Source organism: Ranitomeya variabilis, chromosome 2, assembly GCF_051348905.1.
Source record: "Ranitomeya variabilis isolate aRanVar5 chromosome 2, aRanVar5.hap1, whole genome shotgun sequence".
Lineage (NCBI taxonomy): Eukaryota > Metazoa > Chordata > Amphibia > Anura > Dendrobatidae > Ranitomeya > Ranitomeya variabilis.
Window position 1 is genome coordinate 1,013,879,403 of NC_135233.1, and position 25,160 is coordinate 1,013,904,562.

The window sequence follows — 25,160 nt, forward strand, 5'->3', positions numbered from 1 at the left end:
TAAGGTCAGCAAAACATGGATTCAAAATGGTTGTGTGCAAATAGACGGCACAGTCACTACGATATCCGATGTCAATAAAAGAGAATAAATATTGTTGGTACACTTTTGATATTATTATCAACTTGTTGGAAGCGTATCAGTAATCAATTTAATACATTTTGATTCGCTATGATTTTAGTGTAATGTCTATTTAACACGCTTTATGCGATTATAATTAATTATCTGCTGGTCAAATAAATATTATGATTCGCTATGATTTTGGTGTAATGTCTATTTAACACGCTTTATGCGCTTTTAATTAATTATCTGCTGGTCAAATAAATATTATTGGGACTATAGGTTTATGAAAATGTCAATAAAAAGAGAATAAATATTATTGGTACACTTTTGATATTATTATCAACTTGTTGGAAGCGTATCAGTAATCAATTTAATACATTTTGATTCGCTATGATTTTGGTGTAATGTCTATTTAACACGCTTTATGCGATTTTAATTAATTATCTGCTGGTCAAATAAATATTATTGGGGCTATAGGTTTATGAAAATGTCAATAAAAAGAGAATAAATATTATTGGTACATTTTTGATATTATTATCAACTTGTTGGAAGCGTATCAGTAATCAATTTAATACATTTTGATTCGCTATGATTTTGGTGTAATGTCTATTTAACACGCTTTATGCGATTTTAATTAATTATCTGCTGGTCAAATAAATATTATTGGGGCTATAGGTTTATGAAAATGTCAATAAAAAGAGAATAAATATTATTGGTACACTTTTGATATTATTATCAACTTGTTGGAAGCGTATTAGTAATCAATTTAATACATTTTGATTCGCTATGATTTTGGTGTAATGTCTATTTAATACGCTTTATGCGATTTTAATTAATTATCTGCTTGTCAAATAAATATTATTGGGGCTATAGGTTTATGAAAATGTCAATAAAAAGAGAATAAATATTATTGGTACACTTTTGATATTATTATCAACTTGTTGGAAGAGTATCAGTAATCAATTTAATACATTTTATACTCACTATGATGTCTATTTAACACATTTTATCCGTTTTTAATTAACTATCTGCTGGCCAAATAAATATTATTGGGACTATAGGTTTATGAAAATGTCAGAAGCACATCTTATAGTGGATAAATGACTTGTAACAACATATTATTTTGTAAGAAGTTTCACATATTTGGTAAACACCTCTTAACACACACAACCTGACATCTAGTTAGTGATCAGTACAGATACATTTTAACAGCTGCTAGCTAGTGGAATGTTTGTATCTGCATCACAGAAACTCTTAGCATCTGTTAGCTATTATAGTACTAGAATCATTCAAGCTCAATGGTACACTTTTCATATTATTATCAACTTGTTGGAAGCGTATCAGTAATCAATTTAATACATTTTGATTCACTATGATTTTGGTGTAATGTCTATTTAACACGCTTTATGCGATTTTAATTAATTATCTGCTGGTCAAATAAATATTATTGGGGCTATAGGTTTATGAAAATGTCAATAAAAAGAGAATAAATATTATTGGTACATTTTTGATATTATTATCAACTTGTTGAAAGCGTATCAGTAATCAATTTAATACATTTTGATTCGCTATGATTTTGGTGTAATGTCTATTTAGCACGCTTTATGCGATTTTAATTAATTATCTGCTGGTCAAATAAATATTATTGGGACTATAGGCTTATGAAAATGTCAATAAAAAGAGAATAAATATTATTGGTACACTTTTGATATTATTATCAACTTGTTGGAAGCGTATCAGTAATCAATTTAATACATTTTGATTCGCTATGATTTTGGTGTAATGCCTATTTAACACGCTTTATGCGATTTTAATTAATTATCTGCTGGTTAAATAAATATTATTGGGACTATAGGCTTATGAAAATGTCAATAAAAAGAGAATAAATATTATTGGTACACTTTTGATTTTATTATCAACTTGTGGGAAGCGTATCAGTAATCAATTTAATACATTTTGATTCGCTATGATTTTGGTGTAATGTCTATTTAACACGCTTTATGCGATTTTAATTAATTATCTGCTGGTCAAATAAATATTATTGGGACTATAGGCTTATGAAAATGTCAATAAAAAGAGAATAAATATTAATGGTACACTTTTGATATTATTATCAATTTGTTGGAAGAGTATCAGTAACCAATTTAATACATTTTGATTCGCTATGATTTTGGTGTAATGTCTATTTAACACGCTTTATGCGATTTTAATTAATTATCTGCTGGTCAAATAAATATTATTGGGACTATAGGTTTATGAAAATGTCAATAAAAAGAGAATAAATATTATTGGTACACTTTTGATATTATTATCAATTTGTTGGAAGAGTATCAGTAATCAATTTAATACATTTTATACTCACTATGATGTCTATTTAACACATTTTATCCGTTTTTAATTAACTATCTGCTGGCCAAATAAACAGAAAGATAAATGACTTGTAACAACATATTATTTTGTAAGAAGTTTCACATATTTGGTAAACACCTCTTAACACACACAACCTGACATCTAGTTAGTGATCAGTACAGATACATTTTAACAGCTGCTAGCTAGTGGAATGTTTGTATCTGCATCACAGAAACTCTTAGCATCTGTTAGCTATTATAGTACTAGAATCCTTCAAGCTCACAGCAGAATAATACTGTAGAAACACAGCCTCACTCTCCCTATCAGTGGATTATCAAACAAGACTAATCTTAATATATCATATAAACATCTAATATAAAACAATTACTGGGATAATATTCGCTGTATTAACAAATTAAACTATATCAAAAGGGGACAGCCAGACAATGAGGACAGCTGGCTGACAGGGAGGGGAGTGGTGGGGTTACACACTTTGATACACTTTGATAGGGGCGTGTCCACCTGTCAAATTGAGTTTGACGAAAGGTCCCTATGCTCTACTACTATTATGGCTTTCAGCCAATGAAAACCCTAAAGTCATTATCTCAGAAAATTAGAATAACTAAATAAAGGTCATTGCTAAAGAAGCTGGCTGCTCACAGAGTGCTGTATCCATATTAATGGACATTTTAGTGGAAGGAAAAACTGTGGTAGAGAAAGGGCTAGCAAAGCTTGGAAGACTTAGGGTATGTGCACACGTGGCGGATTTCCTGGGGATCCGCAGCGTTTTTTACCATGCAGAAACGCTGCAGATCCGCAAGTGATTTACAGTATAATGTAAATCAAGGAGAAAAAAAACCCGCTGTGCTAATGGTGCAGAAAATTCCATGAGGAAACGCTGCGGATTAAAAGAAGTAGCATGCCACTTCTTTTTTGCAGATCTGCAGCGTTTTTGTACCCATTCCATTATAGAAATCCGCAGGGGTAAAAAACGCAAGAAATCCGCACAAAATCTGCAGCAAATCTGCAAAAAAAATGCGTCAAATCCGCACCTGCATTTTCTGCCAAGAGATGCAGAATCCGCACAAAAAATTCCACAGGCAATTCAGCAACGTGGGCACATAACTAAATCCCATAATGGATACAATCCAGCTCCTATGTTCGTTCATCATACCATAGATGAATAATGAAGACTAGGCCACCAAGTCATAATAGGACACTCCATACTCAATGCATGAACCATATACAAAAACGGAGTTCAAGTCCAAATTAGTATGTAAAAATATCAATTTTATTAATCTTAAATACTAATAACAATCATTATAAAATACCATATACTTAACATTGCATGCTCAGCAAAAGAAAGCACCAACAGTGCCAGACCTGTATGACCTACTGCTCACTGCCATAACATAAATAAAGTGCTTAGTGCTATTATCATATTTGATGGGACAAGGAAAAGAGACCCAGGATCAAGTATCATTATTTATCTAACATCAGCATGATATAATACACCTGGCACGTTTCCTTACCCATATAGCAGGCAACGGATGGTCACACAGCACAGCCCCAATGCGCGTTTCGTGTTGGCTTCGTCAGGGGGCGGTACCGTGATGTGTGTACGAGGAATATTTATATGGTAAATGATAGTCCTTAATTACGCACAAAATATGGCGCATGTGCGCCGCTGACCGTGCCGGGTACTGCATCATGCCCGGCGCCCACCATGACGAAACGCACCAGAGATGCCAGAATGACGTCACTGAGGCGCAAACGTCACTCTCCGGCACCGCCCACAATGCCCCGGGACACCAGCCACGGCGGACATGCGCACTGTGCGGAGGAAGACAGACCACATGTCATAAAGGGGTAGAGATACGCTGCAGCGCTTGTGAATATTAACTAGTTGCTAACCAGTGTACCTAACTCACCATTTATATAGGAAACCTCCCCCATTACAAATTTTAACAAAAATACTGGGCAAATGTAATTATAATTACCTTATTACTAAATACATGTTATTCAGTGCTAAAAATTCTTAAAGATAACACCGGCAGTGCCCAATACAGCAGATGCAGTGCTGCATAGTGAATGAAATATATTACCACATAACTGACATTATATATGTGACATCAGAAAAATAGGCAAATGTCATTGTGTTATTAAGTATAAAAATAAACATACATAAGTGCAATCATACAAAACAGATATTATTAAACAGTGATGCTGCTCCATAGGTTTCCCCATAAGTTCATAAAACATAGACAGATCTTGGGTCCGTCTTCCAGATCAGGTAATAGGACAGATTCCCCGGATATCCCATCATAATGTTCTTTGGAACATGCTTGTTTTTGGCGTCATCACATGTACAAACTTTATGGCGCTAAAGCTAATTTCTATATTAAAAAGCAAAAACAAGAAATAAGGCTACGTTCACATTTGCGTTGTGCGCCGCTGCGTCGGCGACGTAACGCACAACGCAAACAAAAACGCAACAAAACGCACGCTAAAACGCTGCGTTTTGCGATGCATGCATCCTTTTTCGCTGAAAGTTGGACGCAAAGAAAATGCAACTTGCTGCGTTCTCTGCGCCCAACGCTTGCGGCCAAAAAAACGCATGCGTCGCAAAACGCAGCACAACGCATGTCCATGCGCCCCCATGTTAAATATAGGGGCGCATGACGCATGCGGCGACGAACTCTAATGTGAACGTAGACAAAGTAAAGTTAAAAAGACACACACAACACAAAGTATATGGAGACTCAGTTACAAGAAGGAACTAAAACTAACTTGTTCATTGAGACCCGCTGGAGCTACTGTATTCAGAACAGTGATCCACCGGCACTCCTGTTGTGCCAGTTTTCTTTTTAAATCCCCCCCTCTAATGCCTGCACATATCCTATCTATCCCTCTAATTTTTAATTCTCCTGGGTTACAATTATGGTGTGCCCTAAAGTGCTTCGGGATTGGTTTGAGACTGGCCACATCTTCCACTTCACGTGATGCAATTATGTCTCTTACGTGTTCCCGTGTACGAACACACAGTTACCGAGACGTGAGACCTACATATATCAGATTACATGTACATACTGCATAATACACCACAAATGTGGTACTGCAGCTAATGTAGTCTCTAATTTGAAATTCCTTCTTGCCATCTGATGACTTGAAAGATGTGGCCCTCATCATATTTTTACATCCTAGGCAATCCCCACATGGATAGAATCCATTTTTCTGTTTACCAGCATTAAATGGATCCTGAGGTTTTGCCACATAATGGCTATGTACCACCATATCGCGGATGTTACCACTTCTTCTTGATGTGAGCAATGGTCTATCAGGAAGGCACTTTTGTAATATAAAATCAGTTTTTAAAACGGGCCAGTGTTTTTGTAATATGTCTCTCATCATTTCCCACCTATGATTATAGGTGGAGATGAATCTGATTTGATTTTCCCCCCATTTTCTTATCTTTCCTTTTTGATCTCAATAATTCATTTCTGTTTGCTTTTTTGGCCCTAATATATCCCTTTCTGATAGAACGTCGACTATACCCACGTTGATTAAAACGTTCACTCAGATCACTTGCTTGTTCCTCAAACATCTGGTCTGATGTACATATTCTTCGGGCCCTCAAAAATTGCCCTATAGGGATAGCTTTTATTGTGGATTGAGGATGAGATGATGACGCGTGCAACAAGGCGTTCACTGAAGTCTCTTTACGGTACATATCCGTATAGATGTCTCCATTTTCCTGCACCTTCAAAATGATATCCAAAAAGGAAATCTCCTTTTTGTTATATGTATAGGTCAACCTAATGTTGGAGCTGTTGCGATTGAGTTCCATCATGAACTGCTGTAATTCAGAGACAGGGCCTTGCCAGATGAACAGAATATCATCAATATATCTGTACCATAGCACATAGCCTTATATTTGATACAATGTTTCTGATATCAAACATTGAATATACTGTACATATCTATACCTTACCTTACCTAGATCACAGGTATAGCATTGGTCTGTTCCCCGTCTCTTTATTTTTCAACATTTTTCTATTTTTAAATGTTTTTTTATGAGATTTATATTATTAAAAATTTACATTATATACTACATCACTTCTTTATTGCCATTAGTGAATTTTCAAAAAATGGGAAACTTTTTGATAAAAAGCATCCTTTAGAAGTGTCAGTTCTGGCGCTTTGTCAGGTTCTTCTTCTCGCCCCATTGAGGTGGCAAATGATGTAATAGTTGTAAGGTTGATGTCAGCTTTGTAATGTCAACTGATATTAAGCTAACAGGTTTTTATTTGACAGGCGTCTATAAGATGCCCCCATTACTAACCCAATGGTCATATTGTAATACAAAACCAGGATAAAGTCCTTTATTTGAAAAAAAAAAACCTCCTCACCCTCTTTTAGGGCTGGCGGACGCACCAAATAATATAAAGGTAGCAATAAGGTGCATTCACACCCCAAGGTCCACCATGCAGAGATGTTACTTGCTGCTCAGTAATGGCGGACACTATATGGCGGCATTATAGACAAACAAATATGGATTAACATCACCCGGTATGTATAGAGGCAAACTCTATTGACTCACAGAGCCGCAATACCGCAGAATGCGTGCAAGCGTTTGGTCACAGGACCCACTAATGCACGGCGCCATACCTACGAGCCAGGACAAACTAAATAATAAATTTAGCGCACTGAGAGTGCGCAGCATCACTCCGGTGAATGCCACTAGCCGACTAAATTAGAAGAGGAAAGCACACTAACTGCGCACGGCGTTGCACTGGCGAATGCTGCTATTTGACGCTGGTGTATCGTGCTCCATGCTGGGTTGCACAAACTGGTGCTATGTCAGCTCCAATCACCCACACTCAGACAACAACACAAGGGAAGGGGATCAATTAGGAGCTTTCACCAGTACATACACGCATCCACACACACCATGATATCTGTTTATACTAGCGCATGGCCGAGCGGACATGCAAACCATTTATAGCTACGTCCTTCCGGGACCTTTCTAGTGGTCCAATCAGGGCCACTACAGGACCTGAGCATGTGATGCCCGACTTCCAATGAGAGGTCATCCCATGGGCATGCTCAGTTGACAAAAAGCCGGACTTAGTCCCTGGAGCTTCTGCTCGCCGCTGCTTAACGCTGGTTATAATAGCCGAGCCTGGGATGGCAGCAATAACCAGATGCTCAGTATCAGCATGAGCAAGATGCTCGGAACGAAGTCTCTGCTGAGCAGGCTCCTCTGTGGCTGGGGAAGAATGGGACACCACAGAGGACATGGTTCGAGATTCCCCCTGTGTGCAGTGGCAGGAACTCGACACCTAACATTACCCCCTTCCTAGGGACCCCGTACTTGGGCCTTGTTGCGTTCAAAAAGCTGCAATGAGCTGAGGAGCCCGAATGTGCTCAACAGGTTCCCAAGTCCTGCCCACTGGGCCATGACCCTTTCCGTCCACCATATAGCATTTTTTGCCAAGTACCACCTTGCACCCAACAATAGCGTTCACCTCATAATTATCTGTAGATGAGCCAGATGTCCCAGCAGATTACTCGGAAAACCGGGACATGTCATCGGGTTTTAGGAGGGACACATGAAAGGTGTCGGTGATACATAGGCATGGAGGAAGGGCCAGACGATAGACCACAGGGTTAACTTGTTCCAGGACCTTGAATGGACCTATGTAGCGAGGCACAAACTTAGTGGACTCAACTCGCAGCCTGATATTACGGATGAAGAGCCACACTAAGTCACCAGGAGCAAAATGTCACGTGCCTCCACCACACAGTCTGCCACCCTAGAGTCGATGGAAGACATGGGCATGGGCACAGGGATGCGCAGATGCTGGCCGTAGTTAAGGAGGAATGGGGTTTGCCCAGTGGAATCGGCTACGGCGTTGTTCAGCACAAACTCCGCCCATGGTAGCACGGATGCCCAGTCATCCTGCCTGGCTGAAGCAAGGTATGTGCAGGTATGTGACCAAGGTCTTGTTGGCCCTCTCTACCAACCCATTGATCTCGGGATGATATGATGGAGAGAGATGCAGCTCAATGCTGAGTAGATGACAAAGCTCTCTCCAGGACCGAGACGCAAACTGGGGACCCCGGTCACTGACAGTTTTGTATGGCATATCGTGTAGGCGGAAAACGTGCTTAATAAATAATGCCGCCAAGGCCCGTGCAGAAGGTACTCGTAGAAGAGGCACCAAGTACACCATTTTGGAAAAATGGTCGGTGACTACCCAGATAACGGTGCAGCTACGAGACTTGGGTAAGCCCACCACAAAGTCCATCCTGTCCATTTCCCAGGGCCTGTCCGTCACTGACAGGGGGTAAAGTAGCCCAGCAGGCCATTGATAAGAAGACCTATTCTTGGCACAGGAGACACAAACTCGAATATAGTCTCCAACATCACGGGCCATAAGCAGCTACCAGTACGTCCTCGCGAGAAGCTCAGATGTCCTCTTGGTCACAAAATGTCCACCCACCCTGGACGAATGAGCCCAAGACAGAACCTCTGGTCGCAAATTAGGTGGCAGAAAAGTCTGGCCCAGAGGCACAGACTCTAAAAAACCGGGGTCACTGTCCTCAGTCTCTCAAAAGGGGCAGTTTACCGAGGCTCCTCCTCAAATGACACTGTGGAGCGAGAGAGAGCGTCGGTTCGAATGTTCTTCTCCCGGAGAGAAAATGGAGGGTGAAATGGAACTGAGAGAAGAATGGGGACATTCTAGCCTGGTGAGAATTTAGCTGCTCCGCAGTTTGTAGATAGACCAAATTCTTGTGGTCGGTGTAAACTTGGAAGGGAAGATGAGCCCCCTCCAGGAGGGGTCTCTACTCTGAGAAGGCCCACTTCATAGCTAGCAACTCCCTGTCCCCGATGGAATAATTCCTCTCCACCAATGTGAAGGTCTTGGAGAAAAAGAAGCAAGGATGCTTCCAACCTTGAACATTCTTTTGGAAGAGGACTGCTCCAGCATCGATGGATAAGGCATCCACCTCCATTATAAATGGTTTATCTACATTGGGGCGATGTAAAATGGGAGCACTAGCAAAGTGAGACTTGATAGAGAGGAAGGCATTGGAGACCTCCTCCGGCCACAATTTGGGATTTGCTCCCTTCTTTGTGAGGGCTACCAAGGGAGCTACCAAAGTTGAGAAGTGGGGAATGAACTGGCGATAATAGTTAATGAGCCCCATAAAGCACTGCACCGCTTTGAGAGAATGGGGTTCCTGCCAGCCCATCAAGCCTGTAGTTTGGCAGGATCCATAGCCAATCCCTGGGTGGAGATGATATAGCCCAGGAAAGGCAAGGATTCCTGCTCAAACACAATCTTCTCCAACTTGGCATAGAGGGAGTTTGCCCATAGGAGGTCGAAGACTTTGCAAATATCTCTCCGGTGGGAGTCTATATCTGGAGAGTAGATGAGACTATCATCCAGATAGACTATGCCAGAGGTGGTGAGCATGTCCCGGAAGAAATAATTTACAAAGCCCTGGAAAACGGCAGGGGCATTACAGAGCCAGAAGGGCATCACTAGATACTTGTAGTGGCCATCCCTGGTGTTAAATGCCTTTTTCCATTCGTCCCACTCATGGATGTGAATCAGGTTGTAAGTACAACGCAGATCAAGTTTAGTAAAAACCCTCGCTCCCCGCAACCTATCAAATAGCTCAGATATCAGGGGCAGAGAGTACTTGTTCTTAACGGTGATGGCGTTTAGACCCCTGTAATCTATGCATTGACATAGTTCTCCTTTCTTCTGCACGAAAAAGAACCCCGCCCCTGCAGGTGACTCTGACTTCATAATGAATCATCTTGCCAGATTTTCCTGGATGTACTAAGTTATTGCCTTCGTCTCCAGGAGAGATAGTGGATATACTAGACTCCAGGGAGGCTCAGCACCAGGCAAGAGGTCAATAGGACAGTCATAGGGGCGGTGAGGTGGAAGGGTCTCCGCAGCCTTCTTGGAGAACACATCCGCATAGGACCAATGGTGCTTGGGAAGAGAGGAAAGATCTGTGGGTACCTCTGTAGTAGCAACCTGGATGCATTCCCTCAGACATATACCCTCACACGATTCACTTGGTCCCAGAATTCTCCCAGAGGACCACTCGATATGAGTAGAGTGGAAACGTAGGCAGGGTATCCCTAAGAGGATCTCATCAATTCCCTCGGAAATTACTAGCAGGGAGATAATCTACTTATGGGAAGGAGACATGGAAAGAGTAAATGGGATAGTCTGGTGAGTTATCTATGAGGTCAGTGTCGACCCATTTACCACTCATACGATCACTGGCTTGGCGAGCATCACCAGGGGTATTGCGTGCCATTGGGCCAAGGCAGATGAAATACAGTTGCCCTCTGCCCTGGAATCCACGCACAGCTCTACTGTATGAGTGGATGGGCCTATGGTTATTGTCCCCTTGAAGGACAGTTTGGAAGACAATGCCATTGTGTCTAGTGAACCACCTCCAATGTTCACTAAACGGGGACGTTTTCCTGACCGCTGAGGACATCTGGAGGCAAGATGTCCTGACTGCCAGCAGACATGACAGACCTTGAGTGCACGAGCGGCCCGGGACTTAGATCTCACTCATAACATGTCCATGGCCTCATGTGGCTCGGATGCCTGGACCCTCTGGTTTCAGAGGTTTGGCGAAGATGGGAGCCAGCCGAAACCTCTGCCTACACTGGGCTCGCTTCAACCTTTGCTCGTTAAAATGAAGATTGATGCGAGATGACACCGCTATTAGTTCCTCCAGTGTGGCAGGAATCTCCCTAGTGGCCAAAGTGTCCTTCACATGGTCAGCCAGTCCCCTCCAGAATACAAGGATAAGGACTTTGTCTGGCCACTCCAGCTCAGAAGCTAAAGTCCGGAAGCGGATGGCAAAATGGCTGACCATGGACGAGCCCTTTGTCAGTGCCAGCAGTTGGAGCGCCATATCATGGGTGACTCGAGGTCCCAAAAAGACCTGTTTAAGAGTGCTCAGGAACCGCGGAGCACTCTGCACCACATGACTGTCGCTCTCCCACAGCGGCATTGACCACTCCAACACCCTTTCCGACAGGAGGGATATTATGAATCCTACCTTAGCCCGCTTTGAGGGGAAACATGCAGCCAGGAGCTCAAGGTATATAGCACACTGGCTCACAAATCCCCTACATGACTTTCTATCACCAGAAAACTCATCTGGCAGTGGGAGGCGGGATAAGGTCGGAACAGGGGTGGCAGTGCCCAAACTGGCTGCAGCCACGCTAGCAGCCTGAACAGCTACTGCGGTAACATCCACGGCTGAAGTTGTGGGCTCGAGAGCCGCCAGCCTGCCCTCCAGCTGCTGGATGTACTGCTGCAGTCGCTGTTCATCCACCATTACTAGCCTGACCCTGCTAGGGCTGGCAGAACGCATCAAATAATATAAAGGTAGTAATAAGGTGCAGCCCGAGGTCCACCGTGCAGGGATGCTACCTGCTGCTCGGTAATGGCGGACACTATATGGCGGTATTATAGACAAACACACATGGGTTAACATCACCGGGTATGTATAGAGGGGAACTCTGGTGACTCACAGAGCCACAATACCGCAGAATGTGTGGTAGCGTTTGGTCACAGGACTCTGCCCCAAGGACATGGGGTTAGAGTCCCTCTAGACCCACTAACGCACGGCGCCACACCAGCAAAACCAGGACAAACTAAATAATAAATTTAGCGCACGCAGCATCGCTCTGGCAAACGCCACTAACCACCCTAACTAGAGGAGGAAAGCGCACGGCGTCACACTGGTGAATGCTGCTATTTGATGCTGGCGTATTGTGCTCTGTGCTAGGTTGCACAAACTGGCATTATGTTAGCTCCAATCACGCACACTCAAACAACAACACTAAGGAAGGGGATCAATTAGGAGCTTTCACCAGTACATACATTCATCCACACACATCATGATATCTGTATATACTAGCTTATGGCCGAGCAAACGTTTTATAGCTGCGTCCTTCCGGGACCTTTCCAGTGGTCCAATCAGGGCCGCTACAGGACCTGAGCATGTGACCCCCCGACCTCCAATGAGAGTCCATCCCACGGGCATGCTCAGTTGAAAAAAAACAGGACTTAGTCCCTGGAGCATCTTCTCTCCGCTGATTAATTCTGGTTATAATAGCTGAGCCTGGGATGGCAACAAAAACCAGACACGCAGCATCAGCCTGAGCAAGATGCTGGGCCCAATGTCTCTGTTGAGCAGGCTCCCCTGCGACATTGGAAGAATGGGAGACTGCAGAGGACATGGTTTGACATTCCCCCTGTGCAGCAGTGGGAACTCGACACCTAGCACCCTCTTTTACCAATTTATCACTGTAAAATGAAAAAATAAAAACAATATATTCCTCACCTGTCTGCCAATAATCCATTAATGGCCATGTTCCATGACGATGCGGATGGTTTGTACAGCAGTGATGCGACTGCTCTTCATGCCAGCCATGTCACACTAATCAGAGCATGAGAAGCGCTGCCTGCCTGTACCTGGCCATGACATCATTAAGATTACTGCAGGTCACAAACAGCGGTTCTCAGTGTGAGCCCGCTGGTGTGGAGAGCAGTCGCATCACTGATATTACTGCTCTCCAAACCAACTCCATTATCATTGGACATGGTCATTAATGGATTATCAGCAGAGGAGGAGTATGATGTTTCATTATTTTTTATTTTACAGTAATAAATGGGTAAAAGAGGGTGGGCATTTGAATTTCAAATAAAGGAGTTTCACATTAACAATTATACTCTGGCTGTGTTTTCATTGCAATCTTACTATGGGGTTAGTAATGGGAAGTCTTTTAGGTCCTCTGGGCTTGGTGTCAGTGGCCATAAAACAGCTGACATCAACCCCACAAATATTACCACATTTGCCACCACACCACAGCATGTGGGAAGAGACAGGCAAAGCGCCAGAATTGGCAAATCTAATAGACGCTCCTTTTCTGGGGTGGCTGCAGGCTGCTATTTTTAGGCTGGAGAGGGCCAATATTCATAGCTCCTTCCCAGTCTGAGAATAGCAGACCCCAACTGTCTGCTTTAGCTTGGCTGGTTGTAAAAAATGGAGTTGACCCCACACCATTTTTTTAATGTTCAGCTTTACCTGCACTGGTTATCAAAAATAGAAAGGAACCCAGGCTATTTTTTATTTATTTATTTATTGCAGAGCTGCTGACTGATGAATATTCTTTTCAGCCTTCCTACTCTTGCTGATGTTTGCAAGAGTAGATGCATGCTGATGAGAGTAATACTCTCATCAGCCAGTGCCTGTGACCGGCAGTAACCTTTTTACTGCCGGTCAGAACTGCTGGCTCACATTCTGTCATGTGTTTTACAGTGTGGGAACCACATTACTCTGACTGGTGATAATGAACTTACCGCTGAACAGAGCTGGTATTTCTAGCACTGTTACAGAGATGATAGCTTGGGAAACACTGGATGTTCCGGCTGCCGAACCGGAACAGTAACACAGTCTTCCTGGAGACGTCCATGTTCGGGGTCTGTGCACAGACACTAGGTGTTCAGTATGGTGCCCAGACTTTATTGTTTGGGTTTGCTCATCAGAGTGCCTCTTTGCTCTATTGACAGTTGAAGTGTACATTAGAGAAGGTGTGATGGCTATACTGATGTGTTATAACAAAAGTCTACATTTAGCTTGATGTTTCATACGCAAATACAATGCATAAGAAAATAGAACCCTTGTTTATGAAATTTAATATTTTATTTCACAGCATATATGTACACTTGATACCAATGCCAAATATGCATAAAAAAGTTAGTTGTCCCACTGCCTGCTTTCTTCAAAGTCTTAACCTTGGTGGACATGGAATCAAAGAATTCTACTATCTTAACTTTGCAATGTTTCCCTCTCAGGGCACAAACAATCTCAATCTCGAAGTTAACCCCTCCATGACCTTGGGATTTTCCATTTATGTGTTTTCTGCTTTTGCTCCCCTTCTTCCTGGAGCTATAGCTTTTTTGTTTTTCCAGTATGGCCATGTGAGGGATTGTTTTTTTGTGGGACGAGTTATACTTTTGAACAACATCATTGATTTTACCATATAGTATACTGGAAAACAAGAAAAAAAATTCTAAGTGTGATGAAACTGCAAAAAAAGTGCAATTCCAAAATTTAATTATTTATTTATTTTTTTAACCATGTTCACTAAATGGTAAAACTGACCTGCTATTATGATGATTCTCCAGGTCATTACGTGTTTTCAGATACCAGCCATTGTATAGGTTCTTGATTACTTTGATGGTAAAAAAAAAAAGTTTGCAAAAAAAAACAAAAAACATATACAGTGCCTACAAGTAGTATTCAACCCCCTGCAGATTTAGCAGGTTTACACATTTGGAATTAACTTGGCATTGTGACATTTGGACTGTAGATCAGCCTGGAAGTGTGAAATGCACTGCAGCAAAAAAGAATGTTATTTCTTTGTTTATTTTTTTTTTAAATTGTGAAAAGTATTTTCAGAGGGTCATTTCTGTTTGGTTCCCCTAAAGTATTAAGAAGTAGTTCAGGCAGTTCAGGCACAAAGAACAATGAGCTTCACATGTTTGGATTAATTATATCTTTTTCCAGCCTTTTCTGACTATTTAAGACCCTCCCCAAACTTGTGAACAGCACTCATACATGGTCAACATGGAAAAGACAAAGGAGCATTCCAAGGCCATCAGAGACAAGATCGTGGAGGGTCACAAGGCTGGCAAGGGGTACAAAACCCTTTCCAAGGAGTTGGGCCTACCTGTCTCCACTGTTGGGAGCATCATCCGGAAGTGGAAGGCTTATGGAACTACTGTTAGCCTTCCATGGCCTGGACAGCCTTTGAAAGTTTCCTCCCGTGCCGAGGCCAGGCTTGTCCGAAGAGTCAAAGCTAACCCAAGGACAACAAGGAAGGAGCTCCGGGAAGATCTCATGGCAGTGGGGACATTGGTTTCTGTCAATACCATAAGTAACGTACTCCACCGCAATGGTCTCCGTTCCAGACGAGCCCGTAAGGTACCTTTACTTTCAAAGCGTCATGTCAAGGCTCATCTACAGTTTGCTCATGATCACTTGGAGGACTCTGAGACTGACTGGTTCAAGGTTCTCTGGTCTGATGAGACCAAGATCGAGATCTTTGGTGCCAACCACACACGTGACGTTTGGAGACTGGATGGCACTGCATACGACCCCAAGAATACCATCCCTACAGTCAAGCATGGTGGTGGCAGCATCATGCTGTGGGGCTGTTTCTCAGCCAAGGGGCCTGGCCATCTGGTCCGCATCCATGGGAAGATGGATAGCACGGCCTACCTGGAGATTTTGGCCAAGAACCTCCGCTCCTCCATCAAGGATCTTAAGATGGGTCATCATTTCATCTTCCAACAAGACAACGACCCAAAGCACACAGCCAAGAAAACCAAGGCCTGGTTCAAGAGGCAAAAAATCAAGGTGTTGCAGTGGCCTAGTCAGTCTCCTGACCTTAACCCAATTGAAAACTTGTGGAAGGAGCTCAAGATTAAAGTCCACATGAGACACCCAAAGAACCTAGATAACTTGGAGAAGATCTGCATGGAGGAGTGGGCCAAGATAACTCCAGAGACCTGTGCCGGCCTGATCAGGTCTTATAAAAGACGATTATTAGCTATAATTGCAAACAAAGGTTATTCCACAAAATATTAAACCTAGGGGTTGAATAATAATTAACCCACACTTTTATGTTTAAAATTTATAAAAATTTAACTGAGCAACAAAACTTTTTGGTTTGTAAGATTTATGCATCTGTTAATAAATCCTGCTCTTGTTTGAAGTTTGAAGGCTCTAACTTATTTGCATCTTATTAAACCTGCTAAATCTGCAGGGGGTTGAATACTACTTGTAGGCACTGTATATGGCACCATTTTCCGAGACCCATAGTGTCTCCATATTTCAGGATCTGGAGTAAGTGAAGGCTTATTTTTTGTGAGCCAAGCTGCCATTTTTATGGATACCATTTTGGAGTAGATACGAAGTTGCAATGTTGCGGCGACCAAAAATATGTACTTCTGGAGTTTTTATATTTTTTCTCATTATGCAGTTTACAAATCAGTTTGTTTTTATTTTTTTATAGATCAGCTGTTTCTGAACACAGCAATACCAAATATGTGTTTTTTTAATATTGTTTTCTTTTGAATGAGGCAAAAGGGAGGTGAGTTGAACTTTCATATTTTTTTGATTTTTATTATATTTTTAAACCGTTTTTTTCTTTCTGCGCTTTACTTTTTTCAATAGTTCCCTTGAAGCTGGGATCATCCAATTGCTTGTGCTACACATAGCAGGGCTGCAGCCCTGTTATGTGTAGCAAAAATCACCTCCTATCAACACAGGTGATCTTCTGAAGGCCCCAGGTTGTCATTCCAACCCATCGGAGCTCCGCGATCATGCAAAATGGGCATTGATGGGCGGAATTTGTTACATGCTTACAGTAAGCACAAGTTAAATGACGCTATCAGATATTGACAGCAGCATTTAACATAATAACAGCTGTAAAAGGCACATGACAGTTGATCGAATCAGCTGTCTTGTGCAAGAAAAGATGCTAGCTCAGCGCTGGAGCCCTCATCAATTGTCGGAACTCGACCTATTATATACCTATACGTAAGCGGTCGTGAAGCAGTTAAGTTGGTTTCAGTATATGTCTTCTTAAAAGTCCATCAAGTATAGCCCAGCTTATGTTCTACGGAATTCATTTTCAGGTGGCTGACTAGCCCATGGAATCTTTTAGATTTTTTTTTGTTAATCTTGAATATTTTTATACTGTGACAAAGAACTCCATCTTCCATGAGAAAAGTGGATGTTTTGTTCAGCACTGGCTTACCCAAGAATGTTGGTCGAAGACCCTATGTTCAAAAACCTTTTTACTGAGCAAAGATTTATGATTGTTTGTGTGCCAAGTGACCCAACGTTTCACACACCATAATAGAAAAATTAATTGATTTGATTCCTGACCAGTTCAGCATTTTAAGAAAATGAGTAGTGGCACATGAAAGCTTTAGAGGACGTTTTACTTGCCATACTTAGGTAATTGTCTTTCATCTGATGTTAATATCAATATTTTTCTGAATTTGTAGATGTTTTTCTTTTGTTCCATTGCCTCTCCGTTCAAGAGATATGGCCCCTTCTTAGGCCGGCGTCAGACTCAGCATATGAAATTACGGTCCGTTTTTTACAGCCGTAATACGCAGAAATGTTCCCAAAATAGTGATCCGTTTGTCACCAATAGGCAGTACTGCGTTATTTTCTCGCAGGCTTGCAAAACCGACATCTAATGGATTTATGTGCTCAAATGTTCGTTAAAACATATATACTCTCTCTCTCTCTCTCTCTCTCTCTCTCTCTCTATATATATATATATATATATATATACATATCTGTCATTGAGACATACATATATATATATATATATATATATATATATATATATATATATATATATATATATATTTATATTTAATTCAGCGCTAGATAGCATAAAAGCCGGTAATTCAATTGCCGGCTTTTGCTATCTCCTTCCCAAACCCGACATGATATGAAACATGGTTTACATACGGTAAACCATCTCATATCCCTTTTTTTGCATATTCCACACTACTACTAATGTTAGTAGTGTGTATGTGCAAAATTTGGGCCCTCTAGCTATTAAATTAAAGGGTTAAATCGCAGAAAAAATTGGCGTGGGCTCCCGCGCATTTTTCTCCACCAGAGTAGTAAAGCCAGTGACTGAGGGCAGATATTAATAGCCTAGAGAGGGTCCATGGTTATTGACCACCCCTGGCTACAAACATCTGCCCCCAGCCACCCCAGAAAAGGCACATCTGGAAGATGCGCCTATTCTGGCACTTGGCCACTCTCTTCCCACTCCCGTGTAGCGGTGGGATATGGGGTAATGAAGGGTTAATGTCACCTTGTTATTGTAAGGTGACATTAAGCCAGATTAATAATGGAGAGGTGTCAATTATGAAACCTATCCATTATTAATCCAATAGTACAAAATGGTTAAGAAAACACACACACATTATTGTAGCATTATTTTGGTGTACAATTTTTTATATTTTATTCTGGTTGGAGCAGTAATAGTTGTGTCCTGATAATTGCAGCATCTAAGGGGTTAAATAGCCCTGTCAGAATTGTCTTTGATCCCAGGCATTATCATTTGTATATTGCAGCTTTCTGTAATAATGTTGCCATGATGATGCCCTCCCATGAACATTTTTTTTTTAATAAATCTGTATTTTTCTGTATGTAATGTAGTGTATGTATTAATATACTCCTCTACCGCTGCTCTATGGGGTACATAGTGTCTTTCTACTCCTCTTCTCAGTGATGCCACTACTCTTCAAATTCTCTTGCTCATTCTATGCACTATGCATGCATTGTAAATCTCTTTTTCTAGAAGTCTATTCTGGATCTCGTTCTGACATTCCATAGTTACATTGCAAAAGCCACTTCTGGGCCAGGCAGAGCGTAGAGTGACTTGGATAGTCTAAAGAGCAGTAACATCACTAAGAAGAGAAGCAGAATGGTGCTGGATCCCAGAGAGAGCAGTGTTAGTTGAGTATAGAAAAATACTCACATTACATTCCAAACAAATATATGTAAGGAAGTGGACAAGAAAGAGGAAGAGTACAATCTAAGTTGATGCCTAGCTGAATAATTCCAAGCTAGCTCCGCAATCTGCTGGTCAAAGGTGAAAGTAAAGCTAAGGAGCGAATTACTGTAGTAGGAATCTAATAATGGGAAGCTATGTTCATAGAGGAAGAGTTTAAAGATGACTCCAGGTCAGGTGACACCAGTGTCGCAGTTACTAGTTAAAAAAAAGGCTGGCCAGGACAAGAAGAAGCAGTTAGCACCAGATCCTGTACCATGTCAGTATGTGTTGCTGTTAGGTGAGTTTACAGCCACCATTGCCACAAAAGGGTTTGAGAGCTGTTAGATGCCTGAGAAGGCCAGAGCTGTGAGGAAGATCCTTGTTTTGGACAAGTAGAAGTCTGTGACCAGCACCAGTAGAAGTCTGTGACCTGATAAGAATTAGGCTCGGGAGATGAACCGGCTGTAGGAGTGGACCGTTCCTGTGGGCCGTTACTTCCAGTGTAGATATACGCTGCAGGTTGTGGGCTGGGGTCATGCTGCAGGGGACACTGTATACCCAGTGAATCTCATATTTAGAATTTGCGGCCTAGTTGGAAATAACAGTGAACACCACTAGTGCTAGTGTAATGATCAGAGGTGCTTATAAAGACTATGATGGGCACAAGTCTAGTGCTTAGAATGACACCTGTTAAGTTGTGACATAATGGTATTAACAGTTGTTAAACTGCTAGATAACAAAAACAGTATGTAATAGAATATTGCATAGATATTGTTTGTAGTCACATTGCTGTATCATCAGGGCTGCCATCAGGGCATTACTGCCCTTACTGCTGTATGGGACCCGGTGAACAGCAGTACACGCTGTTCTACGCTGTTCTACCGTTCAACAGGACCCATCCTGCAGCAAAGTGGTGGATGCTGTGGCGCACACATCGGCGCTGGGGCCTGGGAGCTCTCCCAGAGCTATGCACAGCCGTCTTACCTTGACGGCTGCACAGCTCCTGCTCCCTCTGTCTTCTATTTACTTCCTTTCAGGTGATGGTGCATATGCAATAACGTCATCACGTACGCGCCGCTTGACATGTGCCGGATGCTGGAGGCAGAGCCGAGCTGCTGGGGAACATCTGTGAAGTAAGTATGCAAAACTTTTTGTTTTCTGTGCAAAATGAATTAAATGGGTATGGGGAGGAGGAGGAACCGCACATGATGACATGGAGTAAGGAGTAAGGAGGACTGCACATATTGATGTGGGGAGTGGGGTTAAAGTTGGACTGAACATGATGTGGGAGGTTAAAGGGGGACTGCACATGATGTTGGGAGGGGGTTAAAGGGGGACTGCACATGATAATGTGGGGAGGGGGTAAAGGGGCCTGCACATGATTTGGAGAGGGTGTTAAAGGGGGACTGCACATGAAGTGGGGGGTTAAAGGGGACTGCACATGATGATGTGGGGAAGGGGGTTAAAGGGGGTCTGAACATGATGTTGGGAGGGGGTTAAAGGGGGACTGCACATGAAATGGGGGTTTAAAGGGGGGACTGCACATGATGTTGTGGGGAGGGGGATAAAGGGGGACTACACATGAATTGGGGAGTTAAAAGGAACTGCAAAGGGTGACATGGGGTAAAGGGGACTGCACATGATGATGTGGGGAGGGGGTTAAATGGGGACTGCACATGATGATGTGGGGAAGGGGGTTAAAGGGGGACTGCACATGAATTGGGGGGTTAAAAGGTACTGCAAAGGGTGACATGGGGTAAAGGGGACTGCACATGATGATGTGGGGAAGAGGGTTAAAGGGGGACTGCACATGAATTGGGGGTTAAAAGGAACTGCAAAGGGTGACATGGGGTAAAGGGGACTGCACATGATGATGTGGTGGTTACAGGGGGACTGCACATGATGATGTGGGGAGGGGGGTTAAAGAGAAACTGCACATGACATCAGGGGATAAAAGGAACGGCAAAGGATGACATGGGTTAAAGGGGACTGCACATGATTATGTGGGGGATTAAAGGGGACTTCACATGAAGTGGGGGGTTAAAAGGAACTGCAAAGGATGATGTGGAGGTAAAGGGGACTGCACATGATGAAGTGAGGGGAGAGGACTGCACATTATGAAGTGGGGAAGGGGATGGGAGACTGCAAATGATGAATTAAGAGTGAGGGAAGAGGGACAGCAATTGAATTGAATGTGGGGGTGGGGAGAGCATCGGGAGAGAGCAAATAATAATGAGTTCTGAGGGTGGGGGAGTAAATGATGTATTGAATGTAGAAATAGAGTGGTTAATAATGAATAGACGGTGGGAGTGAGCAGGGGCTGGCTCGGCTGGGTGGCAGGAAGGCAAATGCCCCCCAGGACACTACCCCAGCAGCTGTGCAGGGCCGACCACCTGATGGCCGCGCACTAGCAAACTGCGCGTGGCCATGCTTGCTGTGCTGTGATGCATTTATATAGCACTAACATATTCCGCAGCACTTTACAGTTTTGCACACATTATTATCGCTGTCCTCGATGGGGCTCACAATCTGAATTCCCTAAATTGGAACGTGGGAGGAAACCGGAGTACCCAGAGGAAATCCGCGCAAACGCTGGGAGAATATACAAACTCCTTACAGATGTTGTCCTTGGTGGCATATGAACCCAGGACTCCAGCCAGCCATTGAGCCACCATGCTGCCTGTCTGTCTCATAAGTTGCAGACCGCGGCTTGTGAGACTTTAGCGTGCTCATGCATGGGGTGCGATGACATCTTTGTCTCACGCTGCTCTACAGGCCAGAAGAGAAGATGGAGGCTGCAGTGCCAGGAAGCAGGATGAGGTGAGTATAAACTTCATTATTTGTTATATGAACAGGCTGTGAGGCTATCCTACTATATATTGGGGCTGGGGCCATCATACTGTATATATGGGGGCAGGGGCCATCATACTTTATATATGGAACAACTGGGATCATCATACTATATATATGGGGGCTGGGGCCATCATACTGTATATATGGATGAACTGCGGCCATCATACTATATATATGGGGGAACTGGGGCCATCATACTATATACAAGGGTTGAACTGGGGCCATCATACTGTATACATGGGGAACTGGAGCCATCCTGCTATATGCATGGGGGGAACTGGAGCCATCCTACTATATGCATGGGGGGGGAACTGGAGCCATCCTACTTTATATATGGGAGAACTAGCGCTGGAGTTCTATATTTCTATGCAGCCGCACAATCTGGTCCCAGTGCCGGGTATTGATGCGAGAGACTCATGCAAGTTTCTTACATCACACTCACAAGTGTGACCCCGGCTTAACAGAAAAAGTGACAAACAACAATAACTAGTCTGCATAGGTGCAATCCGCCCTTCACCATGCAGTGATTTTAATTACATCTGATCACATTAGGTTCCGACCAACCCATAAATGTAGGCTTTACCAAGAGAGGTGTTTATATTCACCCAGGATCCAAGAAGTATCATTTCTCCTTGCGGAGAGTGACATTTTAAGCATGTCGAGGTGAGGAGACTTAAAGCCACAATGCTCCTCTGGGAAATATGCAAATTGTCACTCTCCTCAAAGAGAAGCGATACTTCTTGGATCCCGGTCAGACGCCTCTCAATCAGCCAAACCAGATCTTCGCTTTGCACTGACGAGGGGCAGTACCCCAAAACACATTGTCTGCAAATTGAGATCTGGTTTGGCTCATATCATAAATCATGTGATAAGGCTCGTTAAAGGGTCAACATTGACTGTTAGGATTGCTACTTCCAATAGGTGGTACTAGAATTCTAGTCCTCTTCCTCTCTAAAGAGACAATTTGTATATTCACCCATACATTCAGAGATTAGCCATAAGTAAGTATTCACACTAGGCAGTTAGGTCGGGGACCCATCCGTTTCATGAGATTACCTTGACGATGGTGGATAGGCTCAAATTATTTGGCCAAATTTTGTGCTTAGCGTCTCATGTGTACTTTTCCTAAATTTCGGAAGCATTCACACTTCATGTATTTCACATTGACATGCTTTAACACTATTGAGTGCAACCATTTTTCATATTTTGATATAAATAAGCTGTTTTTTATGCACCTATTCAGACTAGTTCTCGTTGTTTCAGGCAGTTTTTCTGTTACTTATGTGGGGAGAACTGGGACCATCCTACTATATATATGGGGGAACTGGGGCCATCCTACTATATACAGTATATATGGGAGAACTGGGAGAACTAGGGGACATCACATTGTATAGGGGCTATGTAGCCATTTTACTATATGGGGAGCTGTGAGGTCCTCAATGTATAATAAAGGGCTTTGGGGACCACCATATTGTGCGTTTGGGGCTGTAAGACCATCATTCTGTATAGTCAGAGCTGTGTGGGACATTATCTGCATTGTTGGGTTTGGTGTCTCTCATCTTCCTCTTGACAATACCCCATAGATACTCTATAGGGTTAAGGTCAGGCGAGTTTGCTGGTCAATCAAGCACAGTGATACTGGTTTTTTTAAACCAGGTATTGGTACATTTGGCAGTGTGGACAGGTGCCATGTATTGTTGGAGAATGAAATTTCTATCTCCAAAAAGCTTGTCGGCAGAGGGAAGCATGAAGTGGTGTAAAATTTCCTGGTAAATGGCTGTGCTGACTTTGGTCTTGATAAAACACGGTGGATCTACACCAGCAGATGACATGGCTCCCCCAAACCATCATTAATTGTGGAAACTTTACACTAGACCTCAAGCAGCTTGGATTGTGGCCTCTCCATTCTTCCTCCAGACTCTGGGAACTTGATTTCCAGGTGAAATGCAAAATTTACTTTCATTTGAAAACACCTTGGACCACTGAGCAACAGTCCAGATCTTTTTCTCCTTGGCCCAGGTAAGATGCTTCTGGTGTTGTCTATTGGTCATGAGTGGCTTGACACAAGGAATGCGACACTTGTAGCCCATGTCCTGGCTACGTCTGTGTGTGGTGGCTCTTGAAGCAATGACTCCAGCAGCAGTCCAGTCCTTGTGAATCTCCCGGAAAAATTTGAATGGCCTTTTCTTAACAATCCTTTCAAGGCCATGGTTATCCCGCTTGTTTGTGCACCTTTTGCTACCACACTTTTTCCTTCCACTCAACTTTCCATTAATATGCTTGGACACAGCACTCTGTGAACAGCCAGCTTCTTTAGCAATTGCTTTTTGTGGCTTACCATCCTTGTGGAGTGTGTTAATGACTGCCTTCTGGACATCTGCCCATGATTGTGGAACCTACTGAAACAGACTAAGGGAACTTTTTAAACGCTTAGGAAGCCTTTGGAGGTGTTTTTTTTGTCAATTATTCAAATTTACTGAGATAATGATGTTTATGTTTTCATTGTCTGTAAGCCATAATCATCAACATTAACAGAAATAAACACGTAAAATAGATCACGTTTGTAATGACTCTATAATATGAGTTTAACTTTTTGTGTTGAAGAACTGAAATAAATTAACTTTTTGATGATATTCAAATTTTGTGACAAGCACCTGTATGACACCCCAAGCCAGAAGGCTGCATTCCTATACATAACACATAATCTACATAATTCTGGTCATTTATGTTTAGAACTGAAAACAATGTTCTCTGTATAATAAAATTAGTGGGTTGGACGTGGGTATCGGGCTGTTCAACACCACCTTTACTGAAAATTTCTTTACCACTGTCTCCTCGCTGTCTGCACTGTTGGATCCGAGTAACCTGCTTACATATACACAGATTTGGGGAAAAAATAGGGCTTCTTTAAAGAAAACTTGTCACATCCTTTTTAGCTACTAAACTGTCCCCAATGTGCATCACTAGCACGTTGTTTTCAATCCAAACGGCGCCTTAATCATCTCCAAAAATCACTTTGTATAGTTATATAGTACCATTTCATTCAGTCATAGGGGTGGCGCTTCATTTTATTTCAGACAGGGGCTCATCATATTTTTGGTGCACAGGCACTGATGTCCCTGGGTGTGCAAATGTCATGGGAATCTGCTCTAAAATCCAGCACTTACATCGTGTTGAGCAGATCCTCGTGCCTGTGCAGTGATGAGTGGCTCCCGTGAGTGTGCACTGAATCTGGGTGTAT

At 42.6% G+C, this 25,160-nt stretch overlaps 1 protein-coding gene across 1 annotated transcript in view; it reads right to left on the bottom strand.

Annotated features, from left to right (window-relative positions):
- Positions 1 to 25,160, bottom strand: part of LOC143808530 (alpha-1,4-N-acetylglucosaminyltransferase-like) — a 155,679-nt gene that overhangs the window by 31,183 nt on the left and 99,336 nt on the right. The window lies entirely within an intron of this gene.